This window comes from Oenanthe melanoleuca, unplaced genomic scaffold (genome assembly GCF_029582105.1).
Source record: "Oenanthe melanoleuca isolate GR-GAL-2019-014 unplaced genomic scaffold, OMel1.0 S001, whole genome shotgun sequence".
Classification (NCBI taxonomy): Eukaryota; Metazoa; Chordata; class Aves; order Passeriformes; family Muscicapidae; genus Oenanthe; species Oenanthe melanoleuca.
This window is the reverse complement of record NW_026612650.1, coordinates 7,769,118-7,786,702: the sequence shown is the minus strand read 5'-3', so window position 1 is coordinate 7,786,702 and position 17,585 is coordinate 7,769,118. Positions and strand designations below refer to the sequence as shown.

The window sequence follows — 17,585 nt, the reverse complement described above, 5'->3', positions numbered from 1 at the left end:
TGAAAACAAAACCAGCACCAAGACTGGCACTGCTATAGGACCGTGACTGAGCCTGAGACCAGAACCGCTCCGGGATTGAGATTCAGACCGGGACCAGAATCAGCACCAGGAGCGCTCCAGGACTGCTCCAAACTTAGACTGAGACCGGGACCAGGACAGAGACCGACACCAGGAGCGCTCTGGGACCTCCTTATTCACTGCGGGGAGTTTTGGTTGCGCCCCCACACGGGACTGGGCAGGACTGGGAGGGACCCTGGGAGGGGCGGGAGCATCTCAGTTCACATCGTTCTGGAGCAGCCATCCCGGTCCATGTGGTCCCAGTTTGTACAATCCAAGTCCGTGTGATCCCAGCTTGTACAATCCCAGTCCGTGTGATCCCAGTTTGTACAATCCCACTCTGCATGGCCCTGATCCATCTGGTCCCAGTCTGTGCAGTCCTAGTCTGGAGGATCCCAGTCCATGTGATCCCAGCCCCCATGATCCCAGTCTGCATGGTCCTGCATGGCTCACACTGCCAGGGTCTGGAATTCCAGTTGCCAGCATGGAAAAGTTGTTCCTGCCCATTCTGGTTTTGTTTCGCCAATTTGAGATTTCCCGTCCAAGGCACCCATTTATGTCACAGCTTTAGCATTCCAATCCTGTTCCCATTCCTATTCCCAATCCCTATCTCATTCCCATTTTTATTCTCAATCTTCTTCCCATTCCCCTTCCTCATGCCGTTCTCAGTCCTGTTCCTGGTCCTGATCCCGATCTCATTCCTATTCCCATTCCAATCCTAATCCCATTCCTGTTCCCAATCCCTATCTCATGCCCAATCCCTATCTCCTTCCCATTCCCAATCTCGTTTCCATTTCTGATTCCAATCTCATTCCCAGTCTCGATCCCAATTCCAATCCCTTTCACATTCCCAATCTCTAATTCCATTCTCATTCCCTATCCCTAATTCCATTCCCATTCCCAATCCCTATTTCCATTCCTGACCCTGTTTCCTTTTCTGTTCCCATTCCCATTCTCAATCCCAAACCCAATCCCATTCCCATTCTCGATCCTGTTTGCATTCCCAATCCCATTCCCATTTTCTTTCCCAATTCCAATCCTGTTGCTGTTCGTAATCCTGTTCCCAATTCCCAATCCCAATCCTTATCCCACTCCCATTCCCACTCCTTATCCCGTTGCCATCCCAATCCTGATCTCATTCCCGTTTCTGATCCCTCATTCCCAGTCTCGTTCCCATTCCCAATCCCTATTTCATTCCCATTCCTGGTCCCATTCCCAATCCCAATCCTGTTCCCATGCTCAATTCTGTTCCCATTCCCATTCCCATTCCCGATCTCATTCCCATGTCTGATCTCGATCTCATTTGCAATCTCGATCCCTTTCCCAATCCTGATCCTGCTTCCCATTCCCAATCCCTATTTCATTCCCAATCCTGATCCCGTTCCCAATCATGTCCCGTATCCCAATGCCATTCTCACTCCCAATCCCTATTTCATTCCCAATCCCGATCCTGATCCTGTTCCCATTCCGGATCCTGCCGCTGTTTTCAGGGAATCATTTGATCTCAACCTCTACCCCAAACCTGGGGGAGTTAAAACCCCCCAAATCCTGGGGTCAAACACCCCCAAACGCCAAATTTGGGATCAAAATCCCCAATCCCCAAACACTGGGATTTGAAATATTTGGGGTGTCCAACCCCTCTGATCCCACAATTTGGGGTTAAAGCCCCCTGATCCCCAAATTCTGGGGTCAAAACTCCCCAAAACCCAAACCCTGGGATGTCAATACCCCCAAATCTGAAATTTTAGATAGCCGACACCCCCCTCGTTTTCCACACTCTGGGGTTAAACCCCCCCCAAATCCCAAACTTTGGGACCAACTCCCCCCAAAACCCAAATCCTGAGGTGTAAAACACCCTTGACCCCAAATTTTAGGATCAAACCCCCTCAGACTCCAAACCTTGAGGTCTCAAACCCCCCCAGTTCCCAAACTATGGGGTTTGAAATATTTGGGGTCTCCAACCCCCCCGATCCCAAAATTCTGGGGTCAAATCCCCTGATCCCAAAGCCTGGGGTGTCAACCCCCCCAAACATTAGGATCAAACCTCCCATATCCCCAAACTTTGGGGTCAAACCCACCTGACCCCAAACTCCCCTCCAAAACCACTCCACCCTGGGGGGCACAGCAGGGGTCATTTGGGGTTTATTTGGGGTTGGTTTGGGATTGATTTGGGATTTATTTGGGGTGGGGGCAGGTCCAGATGCAATGTCTGTAGAGAGACCCTGGGTACAATGCTGGGGGTGGGAAAAACCCCAAAAACCCCTGGGGAACCCCAAAAACCACTGGGGAACCCTAAAAGTGAATTTATGGTGGGAAAAGCAGATTTTGGGGTAAAAGGGGACGAAATCAGGATATAAAAATGAGATTTTGGGATGGAAAAGAATATTTGGGGAAAAAAAAAGGGTTTAGAGTGGGGATTGAGGATTTGAGCTCAGGATTTCGGTGGGAAAAGGAGATTTGGGATTAAAAAAGAGATTTTGGGTGGGAAAAGGGGATTTTGGGTGGACAGGAAAGGATTTGGGGTGGAAAAAGGGAATTTGGGGTGGAAAAAGGAGATTTTGATGTGGGAAAAAGAATTTGGGATGCACATAAGATTTGGGGTATGAAAAGGAGAATTTGGGGTCTGAAAAGGACATTTGGGTTGCACAAGGAAGGATTTTGGGGTTGGAAAAACGAGGATTTGAGAGTAAAAAAAAAGATTTGGGATAAAAAAGGAGGATTTGGTCCAAGCTGAAGTTACCTGGGGGATTGGGGGCAGGTGGGAGGTTTGGGGCAGGGTCAGGACCATTTCTGGGGCAGTTTTCTGGGATTTTTGGCGTTTAGGGCTGGTTTTGAGCAATTTTGGAATATTTGGGGGCAGCTTTGAGGCATTTTGGGGTGGTTTGGAGGGATTTTAGGGTGTTTCTATGGGATTTTGAAGTGTTTCTATTTGATTTTGGGGCAGCCTGAAGGGATTAGGGATGTTTCGGGGCGGTTTTGGGGTATTGAGAGGCAGTTTTGAGGCACGTCTCAGGGATTTTGAGGCGTTGCTCTGGGATTTGGGGTGTTTCGGTGCAGTTTTGCCAAAGCCTCCCCAAGCGCACCTCAGACCCCTAAATTCCTTTCAGACCTCCCCCCCCCAAAACGCCCCAAATCCATTCAGGACCCACCTCAGACCCCTCACTTCCCCTCAGACCCCCCCAGTTTCCCTCATGTCTCCCCGGCTACACCTCAGATACCCCATTTCCCCCCAAAGCTTCCCCAGACCCCTCAGTTCCCCTCAGAGACCCCCAAAGCTCCTCATTTCCCCCCGGCCCCATCTCGGACCCCTAAATTCCCCACAGAGACCCCACATCCATTCCAGACCCACCTCAGACCCCTCAATTTCCCTCAGACCCCCCTAAATCTCCCCATTTTCCCCCAAAGTCTGCCCAAAAGCACCTCAGACTCCTCAATTCCCCTCAAATTCCTCCCAAATTCCTTCATGTCCCCCCGGCTCCATCTCAGATTCCAAATTTCCCACCAAAGCCCCCCCCCAAAAGCACCCCAGACCCCTCAATTCCCCTCAGACCCCGCCCTCAAACCCCCCAATTTACCCCCGACCCACCTCAGACTCATCAACTCCCCCCAGCCCCCCTCAAATCCATTCCAGACCCACCTCAGACCCCTCAATTCCCCTCAGACCCCTCAATTCCCCTTAGATTCCCCACTAAATCCCCCCATTTTCCCCCAGCCCTACCTCAGCTCGCTCCACTGACGCTCTCCCGTGACCCTGTCCGGCGCGCGCGCGGGCCCCTCCCAGCCAATAGCGGCGCGCCTCTCCCCGAACCAACCAATCAGCGCCTCCCCTCAGCAACACCCGCCTCCCGCGCACGCTGCAGCCAATGAGAAGCCAGGCGGGAGTGGCGCCCTGTGCCCCGGGGCCGGCCATGGAGAGGGCGGCCCCTCCCCCCGGCCCCTCCCCGGGCTCGGGCGGGCGCTGAGGGAGGCGCTGCAGAGAGCGGGGCAGGCGCCGGGAGAGGACGAGGGGCTGCGGGAGCTGCTGAGGCGGCGCAGGGACAGGTGGGGGAGGGGCGGGGGGAGGGTTGAAGGTGGGGGGTGGGGAGCTAAAGGAGGGTCTGGGGGGGTTTAGGGGGGGCTGGGGGTCCTAGAAGGGGTCTGGGGTGGTTTGGGAGTGTTTCCGAGGGGGTTTTGGGGGGATCCTAAGGGGGGCTGGAGGGTTTGGGGGTGTTGGGGGGATTTTTGGGGGGTCTGGGGGGCTTGGAGGGTGGTCTGAGGGAGCTCTGGGGAGGCATTAGGGGAGGGGTCCTGGGGGGTCCTTGAGGGCTTTTTGGGAGGGGCCTGGAGGGGATTTTGGGAGGGTCTGGGGGGTTTTGGGGTTCCTGGGGGGGTCCCAGCCCCACCCTGACCGGGCTCTGAGGGGTTTTGGGGGGAGGGAGATCCCCCCTCAGTTTGGGGGGGTCTCCCACGGTGCCCCCTCCCCAGAAAGTCTCGAGGGTCCCTGGAAGTGGCTCCTGTTCCACCGGCCCGTGCCCCCCCTGATCCAGGATGGGCCCCAGTGAGTCTGGGAGCCTAGGGGGGAGCTGGGGGGGGGTTATGGGGGTCTGGAGGGGTTTTTGTGGGGGCTGGTGGGATCTGCGGGGGCTCTGGAGAAACCCTAAAATCCCTCAAAACCCCCTGAAATCCCCTAAATCCCCCCAATCCCCCCAAATCTTCCCAAAGTCCCCCCACACCCCTAAAGGTCTCCCAAAATCCCTCAAAATCCCATGAAAACCTTAAAATCTCCCCTAAATTGCCCCAAAAAAACCAAAATCCCCCTCAAAATCCCTCCCAAATCCCCCTTGGAGTCCCCCAAATTCCCCCCAAATCTCCCCAAAATCTCCCCAAAATCCACCCAAAATCACCAAAATCCAACCAAGAATTCCCTGATATCCCTCCAAAATCCTCCCTAATCCCCCAAAAATCTCCCAAAATCTCCCTAAATCCACCCCAAAATCCCTCAAAATCCCCTGAAAACCCCACAATCTCTCCAAAATCCCCCCAAAATCCACCCCAAACCCCCCCAAATCCTCCCCAATCCCCTGAAATCTCCTAAAAATCCCCCAAAATCCCCTGAAATCCCCAAAATCCCCCCAAATCTCCCAAAATCTCCCAAAATCCCTCCACAAATTCCCTGAAATTCCCCAAATCCCCCCCCAATCCCCTGAAATCCCTCCTGTGGGGGCCCAGGGTGTTCCCCTGGCCTCCTTGGGGGTCTCAAACCCCCCTGGCGAGGGTCTCAAAGACCCCTGAGTGAGACCCAGGTTTCTCAGGCGCTGAATTCAAACCCCTGGGGGAAATTACCAACACAGAGGGAACGGAAACAAGCCACCAAAATTAGTAAAGTGTAAATTAGACTGTTAGAACGTAGATAAATAGACTTTTGGGGATGTTTGTGATAAAGGACATGCGGTAAAGACGGAGAATTTGGGGTGTGGATACTTCTTCCTCCTCCTTCTCCGTGTCATCCATGCTGGGTGACATGCTGGCACTTTCAGAGTGGATGGGGACAGAGCTGGACAGTTGAACAAAGTTGTATTGTATTGGAAAGTTGTTATAAACATTTAGCAGGTCATGCAGACTATCCAAGACCAGCCTGCCTTCAGCAGGCAGATCCATCCTGGATGCCCGGCTGGACAGAGCACTGTCAGCCGGGCAAAGAGTTCCTGAGACAGGAAACAATGAACAATCCTTGGAGCCTCTGAAACCGTCTGCTGCAATCTCTCATCGGCGGCTTTGGGAAAACCAGGATTTGAACCACTGCATGTCCTCCTGAGGTGATCTCGGGGCTAAGGAGACACCTCGGGCTGTGACATTTGTGCACCCCAAATGTCCTTTTCATACCCCAAATCTTGTGCATGACAAATTCTTTTTCCTACCCCAAAATATCCTTTTCCAACCCCAAATCCCCTTTTCCCACCCCAAATACCCTTTACCCACCTAAAATCTCCTTTTCCAGCCCCAAATCCCCTTTTCCCACCCAAAATCTCCTTTTCCTACCCCTAATACTTTGCTGTCCACCCAAAATCCCCTTTTCCCACCTCAAATCGCTTTTCCCACCCAAAATCTCCTTTTTCAATCCCAAATCCCCTTTTTCCACTGAAATCCTGACCTCAAATCCTCAATCCCCACTCTAAACCCTTTTTTCCTCCCCCAAATCTCCTTTTCCATCACAAAATCTCGTTTTTCCATCCCAAATCCTTCCCCTTTTACCCCAAAATCTCCTTTTTCCACTGCAAATCCCCTTTTTAGGGTTCCTCAGGGGTTTTTGGGGTTTTTTCCCAGCATTGTACCCAGGGTCTCTGCAGACATTGCACCTGGCGCTGCCCCCACCCCAAATAAATTCCAGATCAACAGCAATTAAATCCCAAACCAGTCCCAAATCCCCTTTTTAGGGTTCCCCAGGTGTTTTTGGGGTTCCCCAGGGGTTTTTTTGGTTTTTCCCACCCCCAGCATTGTACCCAGGGTCTCTCTACAGACATTGCATCTGGACCTGCCCCCACCCCAAAATAAATCCCAAACCGACCCCAAATCAATCCCAAACCAACCCCAAATAAACCCCAAATGACCCCTGCTGTGCCCCCCAGGGTGGAGTGGTTTTGGAGGGGAGTTTGGGGTCAGGTGGGTTTGACCCCAAAGTTTGGGGATACGGGAGGTTTGATCCTAAAGTCTGGGGGGGGGTTGACACCCCAGGGCTTGGGATGTGAGGGTTTGACCCCAGGATTTTGGGATTGGGGGGTTGGAGACCCCAAATATTTCAAATCCCAGAGTTTGGGATTTGGGGGGGTTTGACACCTCAAGGTTTGGAGTCTGAGGGGATTTGATCCTAAAATTTGGGGTCAAGGGTGTTTTACACCTCAGGATTTGGGGTTTGGGGGTGTTGGTCCCAAAGCTTGGGATGTGGGGGGGTTGGTCACCAAATTATGGGGATCTGGGGAGTTTAACCCCAGAGTTTGGAAATTGAGTGGGGGTGGGTGATCCTAAAATTTGAGATTTGGGGGTATTGACACCCCAGGGTTTGGGTTTTGGGGAGTTTTGACCCCAGAATTTGGGGATCAGAGGGCTTTAACCCCAAATTTTGGGATCATATATTTCAAATCCCAGTGTTTGGGGATTGGGGGTTTTGATCCCAAATTTGGGGTTTGGGGCTGTTTCACCCCCGGACTTGGGGGGTTTTGACTCCCAGTGTTGTGGGGTAGAGGTTGAGATAAAAAAAATTCCCTGAAAACAGCGGCAGGATTGGAATTGGGAACAGGATTGGGAGTGAGATTGGATATGGGATTGGGATTGGGATTAGGATTAGGGAAAGAATTGGGAACAGGATCGGGATTGGGAATGAAATAGGGATTGGGAATGAGAAAGGGATCAGGATTGGGAAAGGGATAGAGATGACAAATGAGATCGGGATCAGAAACGGGGATGAGATTGGGAATGGGAATGGGAACGGGAACAGGTTTAGGATTGGGAACAGGTTAGGGATTGGGAATAGGAACAAGACTGGGAATGAGAGATCAGAAATGGCAATGAGATCAGGATTGAGAATGGGATAAGGATTGTGATAGGAGATTGGGATTGGGGAATGGGAAAGGGATTGGAATTGTGAAAGGGATGAAGATTGGGCATGAGATCGGAATCAGAAATGGGAACGAGATTGGGAATGGGAACGAGATTGGGAATGGGAACAGGAACAGGATTGGGAATGAGATAGGGATTGGGCATTAGATAGGGAATAGGAACAGGAATGGGATTAGGATTGGAATAGGAATAGGAATGACATTGGGATCAGGACCAGAAACAGGACTGGGAACGGCATGAGGAAGGGGAATGGGAAGAAGATTGAGAATAAAAACGGGAATGAGATAGGGATTGGGGATGGGATTGGGAACAGGATCGGGATGCTAAAGCTATGACATAAATGGGTGCCTTGGCGGGGAAATATCAATTGGAGAAACAAAACCAGAATGGGCAGGAACAACTTTTCCATGCTGGGAACTGGAATTCCAGAGCCTGGCAGTCTGAGCCATGCAGGACCATGCAGGCTGGGATCACGAGGGCTGGGATCACATGGACTGGGATCCTCCAGACTGGGACTGCACAGACTGGGACCAGATGGATCAGGGCCATGCAGAGTGGGATTGTACAAACTGGGATCACACGGACTGGGATTGTATAAACTGCGACCATATGGACCGGGATGGCTGCTCCAGAATGATGTGAACTGAGATGCTCCCGCCCCTCCCAGGGTCCCTCCCAGTCCTGCTCAGTCCCGTGGGGGCGCAGCCAAAACTCCCCGCAGTGAACAAGGAGGTCCCAGAGTGCTCCTGGTGTCAGTCTCCGTCCTGGTCCCAGTCTCAGTCTAAGTTTGGAGCAGTCCTGGAGTGCTCCTGGTGCTTATTCTGGTCTCGGTCTGAATCTCGATCCCGGAACAGCTCTGGTCTCAGGCTCAGTCACGGTCCTATAGCGGTGCCTGTGTTGGTGCCGGTTTTGTTTTCAGTTTTGGTCTCAGTCTTGGAGCGGTTCCGGCCCCAGTGCTGGTACTGGTGCCAGTGTTGATCCCAGAGTGCTCCCAGTGCCAATCTCACTCTCAGAGCCAGTCATGGAGCGGTGCCAGTCTCAGTTCTGGTGCCGGTGCCGCTCTCAGTCTCAGTCCTGGAGCTCTCCTGGTGCCCGTCCCAGTGTCGGTGCTGGTCTCAGTCTTGGTCCCAGCTGAAATTCAGGGCCAGTCTCGGTCTTGTTGCCAGTCTTAGTTCCAGTTCTGGAGCGGTGCTGGTCTCAGTTCTGGTCTCGGTTCTGTTCCCAGTCCTGGTGTCAGTCTCCGTTCTAATGTTGGTCTCTGTATTGATGCTGGTGCTGGTTCTGGTGTTTGCCTCCGTCTTGGTTCCAAAGAATTTAGGCCCATTTGGCTGATTTTATGCCAAAGTGGGATTTTAAACTGGATTTCAGGGCCTTTTTGGACAATGTTAGGTAAATTTGGATGATTTTAGATCACTATTTTGTGGATTTGAGGTCCCTTTGGCTGATTTTTAGGCCAAACCTGGTGGATTTAGGCAGCATTTGAGGCCCTTTTTCGATGATTTTAGGCCTAACCAGGCTCTTTTAGGACCCTGTGGCACTTTGGCCCCACCTCTTCCCCCTCACAGTTCCCGCCCTTTTCTAATCCCGCTCCTGCGCCCTGGCTTTCTGCCCATTATTTAGCCCCGCCCATTATACTCAGAGCCCCTGTCAATCATTAACCTCTTCTCTTTTACTCGAACCGAGGCCTTTTGTTCGCCCCGCCCCATTTCCCTCTAAGACCCGCCCATCTCTGGGCGCATTCACCCCACGCTTTCTCAGAACACCCAAAAATGCTTCACCGCCATCTTTGCTGCTGGTCCCTGGCGTGGCTGCAGCGTTTCCGAGAGCTGTGGTGGGGCTGGGGGGGAATCTATAGGGGATCTGTAGGGGATCTGTAGGGGACTGGTGTGGCTTTACGCCACTGGGGCGTTTCTGGGGGTCTGCAAAGGGCATTGGAGGCTCTGCGGGGTCCCTAAAGGGGGTTTGGGAGGTCCATAGGGGATTTGTAGGAGCCTGGATGGGGCTTTACCGCCCTGGGGGTTTCTGGGGTTCTGTATAGGGGATTTGGGGTTGTGTATAGGGGATCTGGGGGGCACTGGGTAGTCTATAGGGGATCTGTTGGGGACTGGCAGGGACTGAGCAACTCTATAGCAGATTTGGGCTTGTCTATAGGGGATTTTGGGGGTCCCTTACGGGAGATTCTATAGGGGATTTGGGGGACACTGGGTTTTCCGTAAAGGCACTATGAGTGAATTATGGGGTGTACACCAGGAAGTTGTTTTAAAACTTTTTGTACAAACATGAGAAGGTTTAGGTTTCTATTCAAAATTTTTGAATTTTAGAGGACCTCAAATGGAAATTTGGAGGATCCCATAGGGAATTTTTGTGGTCTCTATAGGTAAACGTGGGTCCAAACATGGGAAGTTTGGGTTCTCTGCAGGAAATTCTTGGGATTTCCTTAGGGAATATTTGGGAATTCAGGAGTCCAAATGTGGAATTGCTGGGGAGGGTGGGTGAGTCAAAATATGGCAGTGAGTAGCTGGCATGAAGCCCATGAGACACAGGGCTCTGATTTTAGGGTGATTTTGGCTCCCTTGGGGGTTTTCAGGCCAGTTTCGGCATGTTTAGGTCCATTTGGGTGATTTTAGGAAAAACAAGGTGGTTCTAAGGTGATTTTAGGCCCATTTTTGTGATTTTTGCAAAAGCAGATACTTTCAGGGTGGATTTTACATACATTTAGGAGATTTAATGGTGAATTTTAGGCACCTTTGTGTGGATTTTCAACGACTTTTGGCAGTTTGAGACCCTTCGGTTAGATTTCAAACCTATTTGGCTGATGTCAGGCCAAAGCTGATGGGTTTTAGGCTGGACTTTGGGCCCCTTTTGGACAATATTAGGCACATTTGGATGATTTTAAGCCTCTTGGTGTGGATTTGAGGCCCCTCTGGCTGATTATAGGCCCAACCTGGTGGATTGAGGCAGCATTTGGTGACTTTTATTGGTGATTTTTGGGCAAAGCGAATTCTTTCAGGACCTTTGGCCCGCCCCTTTCCCCTCACAGTTCCCGCCCTTCCCTTGACCCATCCCCTCCCAGTTCGGGGTTCCGAACGGGGCAGGTGGAGGAGGGAGGGAGGAAGAGGCGGAGCCGCAGCAGAAGCAGGAGGGGACAAGGAACGATTCAACGCCATCCCGGAGCTGCCTGAACTCGCAGCCCCCCCGGGACCATCGCCCCCCATCCCGCAGGTGCCCGGGGAGGGGGAGCTCGCCCCAAATATCCCGGGGGCGGTGCCCTGGGTTTGGGGAATTTTCGGGGGGGGGATGTTTGGATGTTGCCGGGCTCCAGAGGCGCAGATGGCCCTCGGGAGGGACATCGGGGGGTCCCCGGGAGGTGTTTTTGGGGGTCCCGGTGGGTGCGGGCAGATCCCCGTTGGGGGGCGGGGGGATGCGGGTCCCCCCGCGGTGGGGGTTGGGCTTCCCGGGCCGGGCCCTTCGAGCTCTGCCGGGGCCACGTGGGGAGCGCGCGGGAGCGGCGGGATCGGCGGGGGGACAGCGGTTTTGGGGAGCCCCGGGAGAGGCGCGGTTTCCCTGAGCGGGAGTGCAGACACAGGAGAGCCCCAGAAAGGCAAAGCGGGGAGCCCGAGGGGGGGGACCCCTGGCATTGCGGGGACCCCGGCGGGGGGCGCTGGGGCTGGAGGGGCGGCATGGCCGGGAAAGGGTTTCGGGGCTCCCGGTGCCGCCAGTGGCTGCTCCCAGCATGAGCCCACTTGCTCCCTGCGTATGCTTCCAGTTTCCTTGGCACTCCCAGCATGAGCCCGGTCCCTGCTAGTCATTCCCTATTATGATGGAATTTCACCCAGCACGGTCCCAGTTCCTCCCAAGGTCATCGAAATTCAGAGAAAAAACAAAAATGTCCAACAAAAATTTTAAATTTAGATTGAAGGCATTACTTTATCATCTGGGCAGGGTGTTGTGGCATATGTTGTAGCACAGAAATCTTCTCGTCCACACATAACTCGTGTGTGCGGAGAGAATCATTCCATGACACTCCGTTTTTAGGAAATTTTTCAGTTCTTTTTATACAGTCATAGAAATGAATTGGGTCAGTGTTATTTGATCTCAAGTTGCAAACACTCAATTCCTAATTTTTGGTCTCCTTTTGGTTCCCCATTCTCCCCTTCTGATGTTAATTAGATCTTCATTCCCTGATTTTATCAGTCTTTTCAGAGGAGATATCTGCAATTTGCCAGAGGCAGAGTCTGGGATGGATGTTCCTGGGTGGCCACTGATGTTCTGTTAATGGCCGCTGATGGCCCTTGAGCATTCCAGCTGCTCCCAGTGTGTTCATGTGTTGAGTTCATCCCACCCCACCTGGTGCAGCAATGAACTGCAAAGAAAATTAAAAGTGTTTTAGGGAAAAGGTTAACCAAATATCTTGGTTAAAATTATAGAAATATTTTTAAATGGATACATTTTCCTACACGACTTTGGTCCAGTGTGTTCCCAGTTCTCACAGCTGCCCCTCGCACAGTTCCAGTCACTTCCAGTACTATCCCAGTATGAGTCCAGTATGAGTCCAGTCTCTGCCAGCAGAGCCTCAGTCACTCACACTTGCCCCCAGTTGCCCCAGCATGGTCCCAGTTTTCCCCACAGCACAATCCCAGTCACTCCCAAGCAGGTCCCAGTCACCACCCCTATGGTCTCAGACACTCCCAGTATATCCCAGTTGCCCTGAACAATCTCATAGTCATTTCCAGGCACTCCCAGTTACCTCAGTGTGGGTCACTTGCCCCCAGTTTTATCCCAGTTGCCCCTGGAATAGTTCCAGTGCCTCTCAGCATTGTTTTCAGTTTTTTTCTAGATGGGGTGGGGAATGTTTGGAGAATGCAGAGCTCCAAAGCTGATCCCAGTCACTCCCAGTCATTCCCTATTGTGATGCAACTTCCCCCTTGCACATTCCCAGTTGCTCCCAGTTCCTCCCATTTTCATCCAGTCTGTTCCCACCTCTCCCAGTTGCCCCCAGTATAGTCCCAGTCACACCCAGTATGAGGCCATGGCCCCCAAGTGCTCCCTGTCAATGCCAGCATGACCCCAGTAGCCTCCAGTATAATCCCTGTGACTCCCTTTCTCTCCCAGTATATCCCAGTCTCCCCCAGCATGCTGCCAGTCACTCTCACTTCTTCCCACTTGCTTTCAGCATGATTCCAGTTGTTCACAGCCACTCCCAGTCCATCCCAGTATGATTCCAATCACCCTCAGTGTGATTCCAGTTGCACCCAGCATGGACCCATCTGCTCTCCCTGTGATCCTAGGATGATCCCAGTTGCTGCCAGCATCGTTCCAGTTGTTCCCAGTTCCTCCCAGAATGATCCCTAGAATAGCCCCAGTCTCTCTCAGCATTGTCCCACTATCTCCCAGCTGTCCCCAGTGTGGTTCCAGTGCCCCCAGTATGGTTACAGACACTCTCATTATATCCCAGTTTTTCCAGTAAGGTTCCAGTTAGCTCAGAATGATGTCAGTCCTTCCCAGTTATTCCCAGTTGTCTCCAGCCTGATCCCCATTTTGGTCAGTGTCTCAAACTCCCAGTTGCTCCCAGTATGATCTCTGTTCTGGTCTCAGTCCCCCTAGTATGGTTCCAGTACCTTCAAGATGATCCCAATTGCTCCCAATGTGTCCACATTTTCCTGTCAACATGGGCCCAGTAGCTCCCAGTAACCTCCAGCCAGGTTCCATTCCCACCCTCTGTAATTCCAATGGCTCCAAGGATGATCCCAGTAGGACTTGTAGTCACCCCCAGTATGGTTCCACTCATCTCCAGTATGACCACAATCACTCACAGATCCTCCCAGTATTCTTCCATTCATGCCCAGAATGAATCCCAGTCAATCCCAGAGTGCCCAAATTGTTCCCAGTCAATCCCAGAATGGTTCCAGTTGTGACCAGTCCTTCTCCATCATTCCCAATCTAATTGCAGTATTATGCCAGTGATTATCAGATAATCCCTGTACTATTCTGGTCACTCCCAGTACAATCCCAGCTAGTTCCAGTAGGATCCCAGTATGACTCTAACATGGGCACAGCTACTCCCATTATCAATCCAATGTGATTCCAGTTGCTCCCATTTCCCCCCAGTGTGGTTTCAGTCTCTCCCAGTGTATCCCATTTGCCACCACCATATTCCCAGTCACTTCCAGTTGCTGCCAGTATGATCCAGTATGATTCCAGTCCTTCTGAGCATTATTCCTGTGTCTCCCAGTTCCTCCCAGTTCCTCCCAGTGTGATCCCAGGTGCCCCCATTTGCCCCAGCACAGTCCCAGTCACTCCATAGATGATCCCAGTCACTCCCAGCATGGTTCCAGTCATGTCCAGTTCCCCCGGTACAGAGTAGTAGCTCCCACTCACTCTCCAGTAGCTCCCAGGATGGACACAACTGTTCCCAGTGTGGTTCCAGTCCCCTCAGTATGATTACAGGCACTCTTATTATATAAGATCTCCAGCTCCCCCTAGCACAGTCCCAGTCACTCCCAGTACTATCCCAGAATGAGTCCAGTATGATGCCAGTCTCTGCCAGCAGGGCCCCACTCACTCACACTTGCCCCCAATTTCCTGAACATGGTCCCAGTTTTCCGCCCAGCACATTCCCAATCACTCGTAGTTACGTCCCAGTCACCACCCCTATCGTATCAGAAAATCCCAGTATATCCCAGTTGCCCTGAACAATCTCATAGTCATTCCCAGGCACTCCCAGTTCCCTCAGCGTGGTTCACTTGCTCCCAGTATTATCCCAGTTGCTCCTGGAATAGTCCCAGTGCCTCTCTTGTAGAGAGATAGGGATATTGCGAACGGAAGATTCTCGGGATGTACGGGCAGCCAGGGACCCCCTTCACCTCCACCTTGTGGTCTGACCTCAGCTCTGTACCTGGCCACCCCTTGCCGGATGTGAGCTAGAGGAAATGACCCAAGGACCCCTGTCCTTAAAACCCCCTGTAACCCCTCAATAAACGCCATTTGCTGTCCACCACATTGGTGTCCTGGAGCTGATGGACCGAGTGACCCAGGGATAGGGCCACCGTGCTGGACTTGAACCAGGCTACCAGACAACAACTGGTGCCGAAACCCGGGAATACATCGGGAACCGATCGCCCAGATTTCGGGGTTTCGCCTGCCCAAGATCCAGCGACTGCACCGCTGGCGAGTGCAGTGGGGGAGACGTCCCCGGACCAGCGAGGAATATGGAACAAATCGCGAAGGTCGTAAGTGAGATCCACGCGCAGTGGGGTCTGAATTGTAAGCTTAAGGATTTCTGTCTTGCAGTGCCGAGACTTATTAAGCTTGGGGCTATAGACGGCCCGGTAGACATTCTCCATCTGGAGATTTGGGATAAATGCACAAAAGCTTTGGCGGAAAACACCATGACCTCAGGGTCAGGAAAAGCGCTTAAAGCGTGGGGAAAAGTGATGCGGGCGCTGCAAGCCGCCCGGCAGGAGCAGCAAGCCTGGCAAGCTGCCCGAGCATGTCTGTTTGCCGCGCCGCAAACGGGGATTGGGGCGGCGACACAAACCGCGGAGGGGTTTGAATCGGGCGAGCGAGTGGACGCGGGAACCCCGGACCCCCCTTTGCAGCCCCCGGGTTGGGACCCACCTTCACCGGGAGAAGGGGGACAGAGCGCGCGGGAGTTGTGGCAAGGATTAGCAGACGAGGCGCGAAATGCAGCCATTATATCGGAGATACAGGCGGCGGAAAAGAGCGAGCCGCCTCCATACAGTTTTGAAAATGGCGCCGAGCCGCGTGGTCGAGCATTGCGCAATGATGCGGGAGGCGGGAGAGCCACAGGCGTTCTGAACGGCGCAAGCGTGGGGGAGCGGGGCAGAGGGGTGTCCCCCGGGAACGAGCGTCAGACCAATCACAGAGCTCTTTGCAAATTAGATCCTTATAAGGCAAGGACCTCCCCCAGCAGGAGGCGGGGGAAGCACCGGGGGAGGGAACGGTACGGCCCCCAGGGAACGGGGCGGGGGCGGAGCCCACGAAAAAGGCTGAGCAGCCCGGAAACGTCCAGTCAGTCGACTTCCGGCTCTGACTCTGACCGGAGCTGGGACAGCCGGTCAGAGGGGCGGTCAGACACTGAATCGGATACCGGCTGGGAGGTTTACAAGAAGGGTGCCGCGGCTTACAGGGCAACTAACCACAACCCTCCGGCATGGGTTAAGGGGACACCAGATACAAATCGAACCCCCCTTACAGATTGGCGTAAAATTAAAATAGCATGTGCGGAGTGGGCCCCGTCTGCCAAGTTAGTATTCCCGGTCAGGGTGGGGGGTGCCGGCGGAAACCAGAGAACGTATTCCCCGGTAAATCCGAAGGATGTACAGGCTATTGTAAAAGCGATTGCCGATAAAGGAATCAATTCTGCCATGGTTTCTACACTTATTGACAGCATTTTTGGAAGCGATGATATGCTTCCCTTTGATATTAAACAAACTTGCAGACTAATCTTTGATGGGGCAGGGATGATCGTTTTTAAGCAAGAATGGGAGGATAATTGTGCCAAGCAGCTAGCCTTGGTAACTGGGGAAAACCATCCTCTGCATGGCTCCAGCATACAGAGGCTGATGGGCAGAGATCCAGCCATGCTTACCCCACAGGCACAGGCAGAGGGACTGCGAGCCCATGAGGTTATGACTACCACCCGTGCTGCCCGAGAAGCCATACGTACTGCCTCTAAAGCAATAGCCAGACCATCACCATGGTCCACCATAAAGCAGAGTGAGAGTGAAAGCTTCACTCAGTTTGTAGACCGCCTCCAGGAAGCATTAGACTGCTCAACATTGCCCTCAGAAGCAAAAGGACCAGTGCTAGCAGACTGCCTGCGACAGCAGTGTAATTCAGCCACCAGAGACATTTTAAGGTCACTGCCACCTGGATCTAATATCTCAACAATGATCAGACATGTTGCAAAGGAAGAACACCTTGCTCCCATTCAAGCAGCTGTTCGCACTGCTATAACCAGTGTGATGGCATGCTCTTGCACTGTGTAAACTCAAAAGAAAGATCACAGCTAACCATAGCTCCTAACACAAAACACAAATGCTAAAGTCTACCTCCTCCCCATCCAATCTCCTAACCAAACCCACCCTTTCCAACCCATTCCTAAGCATGTTAACCTTTTGTGTCCAAGTTCTCATTGTTCCCAGAGTCCAGTACCGCCAGGACGACGAGGTGTACCACCTGCTCGAGGAACCAGGCCGGCTCCACAAGCGGGAAGTGTTAACAGGCATCACCATCGCGATGCTCCTCGGCTTAGGAGTTACCAACGCTGCCACAGGTGTCTCGTCCCTGGCAACTCAGCATCAAGGACTGACCCAACTTCAAATGACAGTCGACGAAGACTTGCAAAAGATCGAGAAATCCATTTCATCCCTGGAAACATCCCTTTCCTCACTCTCAGAAGTCGTCCTCCAAAACAGGCGAGGACTGGACCTTCTGTTCATGCAGCAGGGGGGCCTATGTGCCGCCCTGAGGGAGGAATGCTGCTTCTATGCAGACCACACGGGAGTTGTTAGAAACTCCATGGCCGAGCTGAGGGAACGACTGAACCAGAGAAAAATGGACAGAGAAGCTAAACAGGGCTGGTTCGAATCGTGGTTCAACCAGTCCCCATGGCTCACCACCCTGATTTCTACATTAATCGGCCCGGTCATTATAATCCTACTAACACTAATCTTCGGGCCTTGCATATTTAACAAATTAGTACTATTTGTCAAAAAGTGTTTAGAAGCAGTTAACATTATGTTCGTCGAACGCCGACAGCTGCTTTAAAGTGTGCTCGTTACTAACAAATTTACAATTTTATACTAACCTTACTAACCCATAAAATTTTAGAATGTCCATATTAGGTAATCTTTATATGATTTTTTACTAATCATGAGGGAGGGGGGAAATGTAGAGAGATGGGGATATTG

At 52.4% G+C, this 17,585-nt stretch overlaps 1 protein-coding gene and 1 long non-coding RNA gene across 3 annotated transcripts in view; one reads left to right on the top strand and one right to left on the bottom strand.

Annotated features, from left to right (window-relative positions):
- Positions 1-17,585, bottom strand: part of LOC130266131 (zinc finger protein 239-like) — a 68,331-nt gene that overhangs the window by 47,445 nt on the left and 3,301 nt on the right. The gene's annotated exons all lie outside the window — the stretch shown is intronic.
- Positions 3,955-17,585, top strand: part of LOC130266206 (uncharacterized) — a 25,263-nt gene continuing 11,632 nt past the window's right edge. The window contains exons 1-2 of one of the 2 annotated variants that reach the window (XR_008842757.1): positions 3,955-4,098; positions 4,526-4,594. This is a non-coding gene — a long non-coding RNA (uncharacterized LOC130266206). The remainder of the gene's footprint in view (positions 4,099-4,525; positions 4,595-17,585) is intronic. The other variant, XR_008842756.1, reaches the window with a different exon arrangement.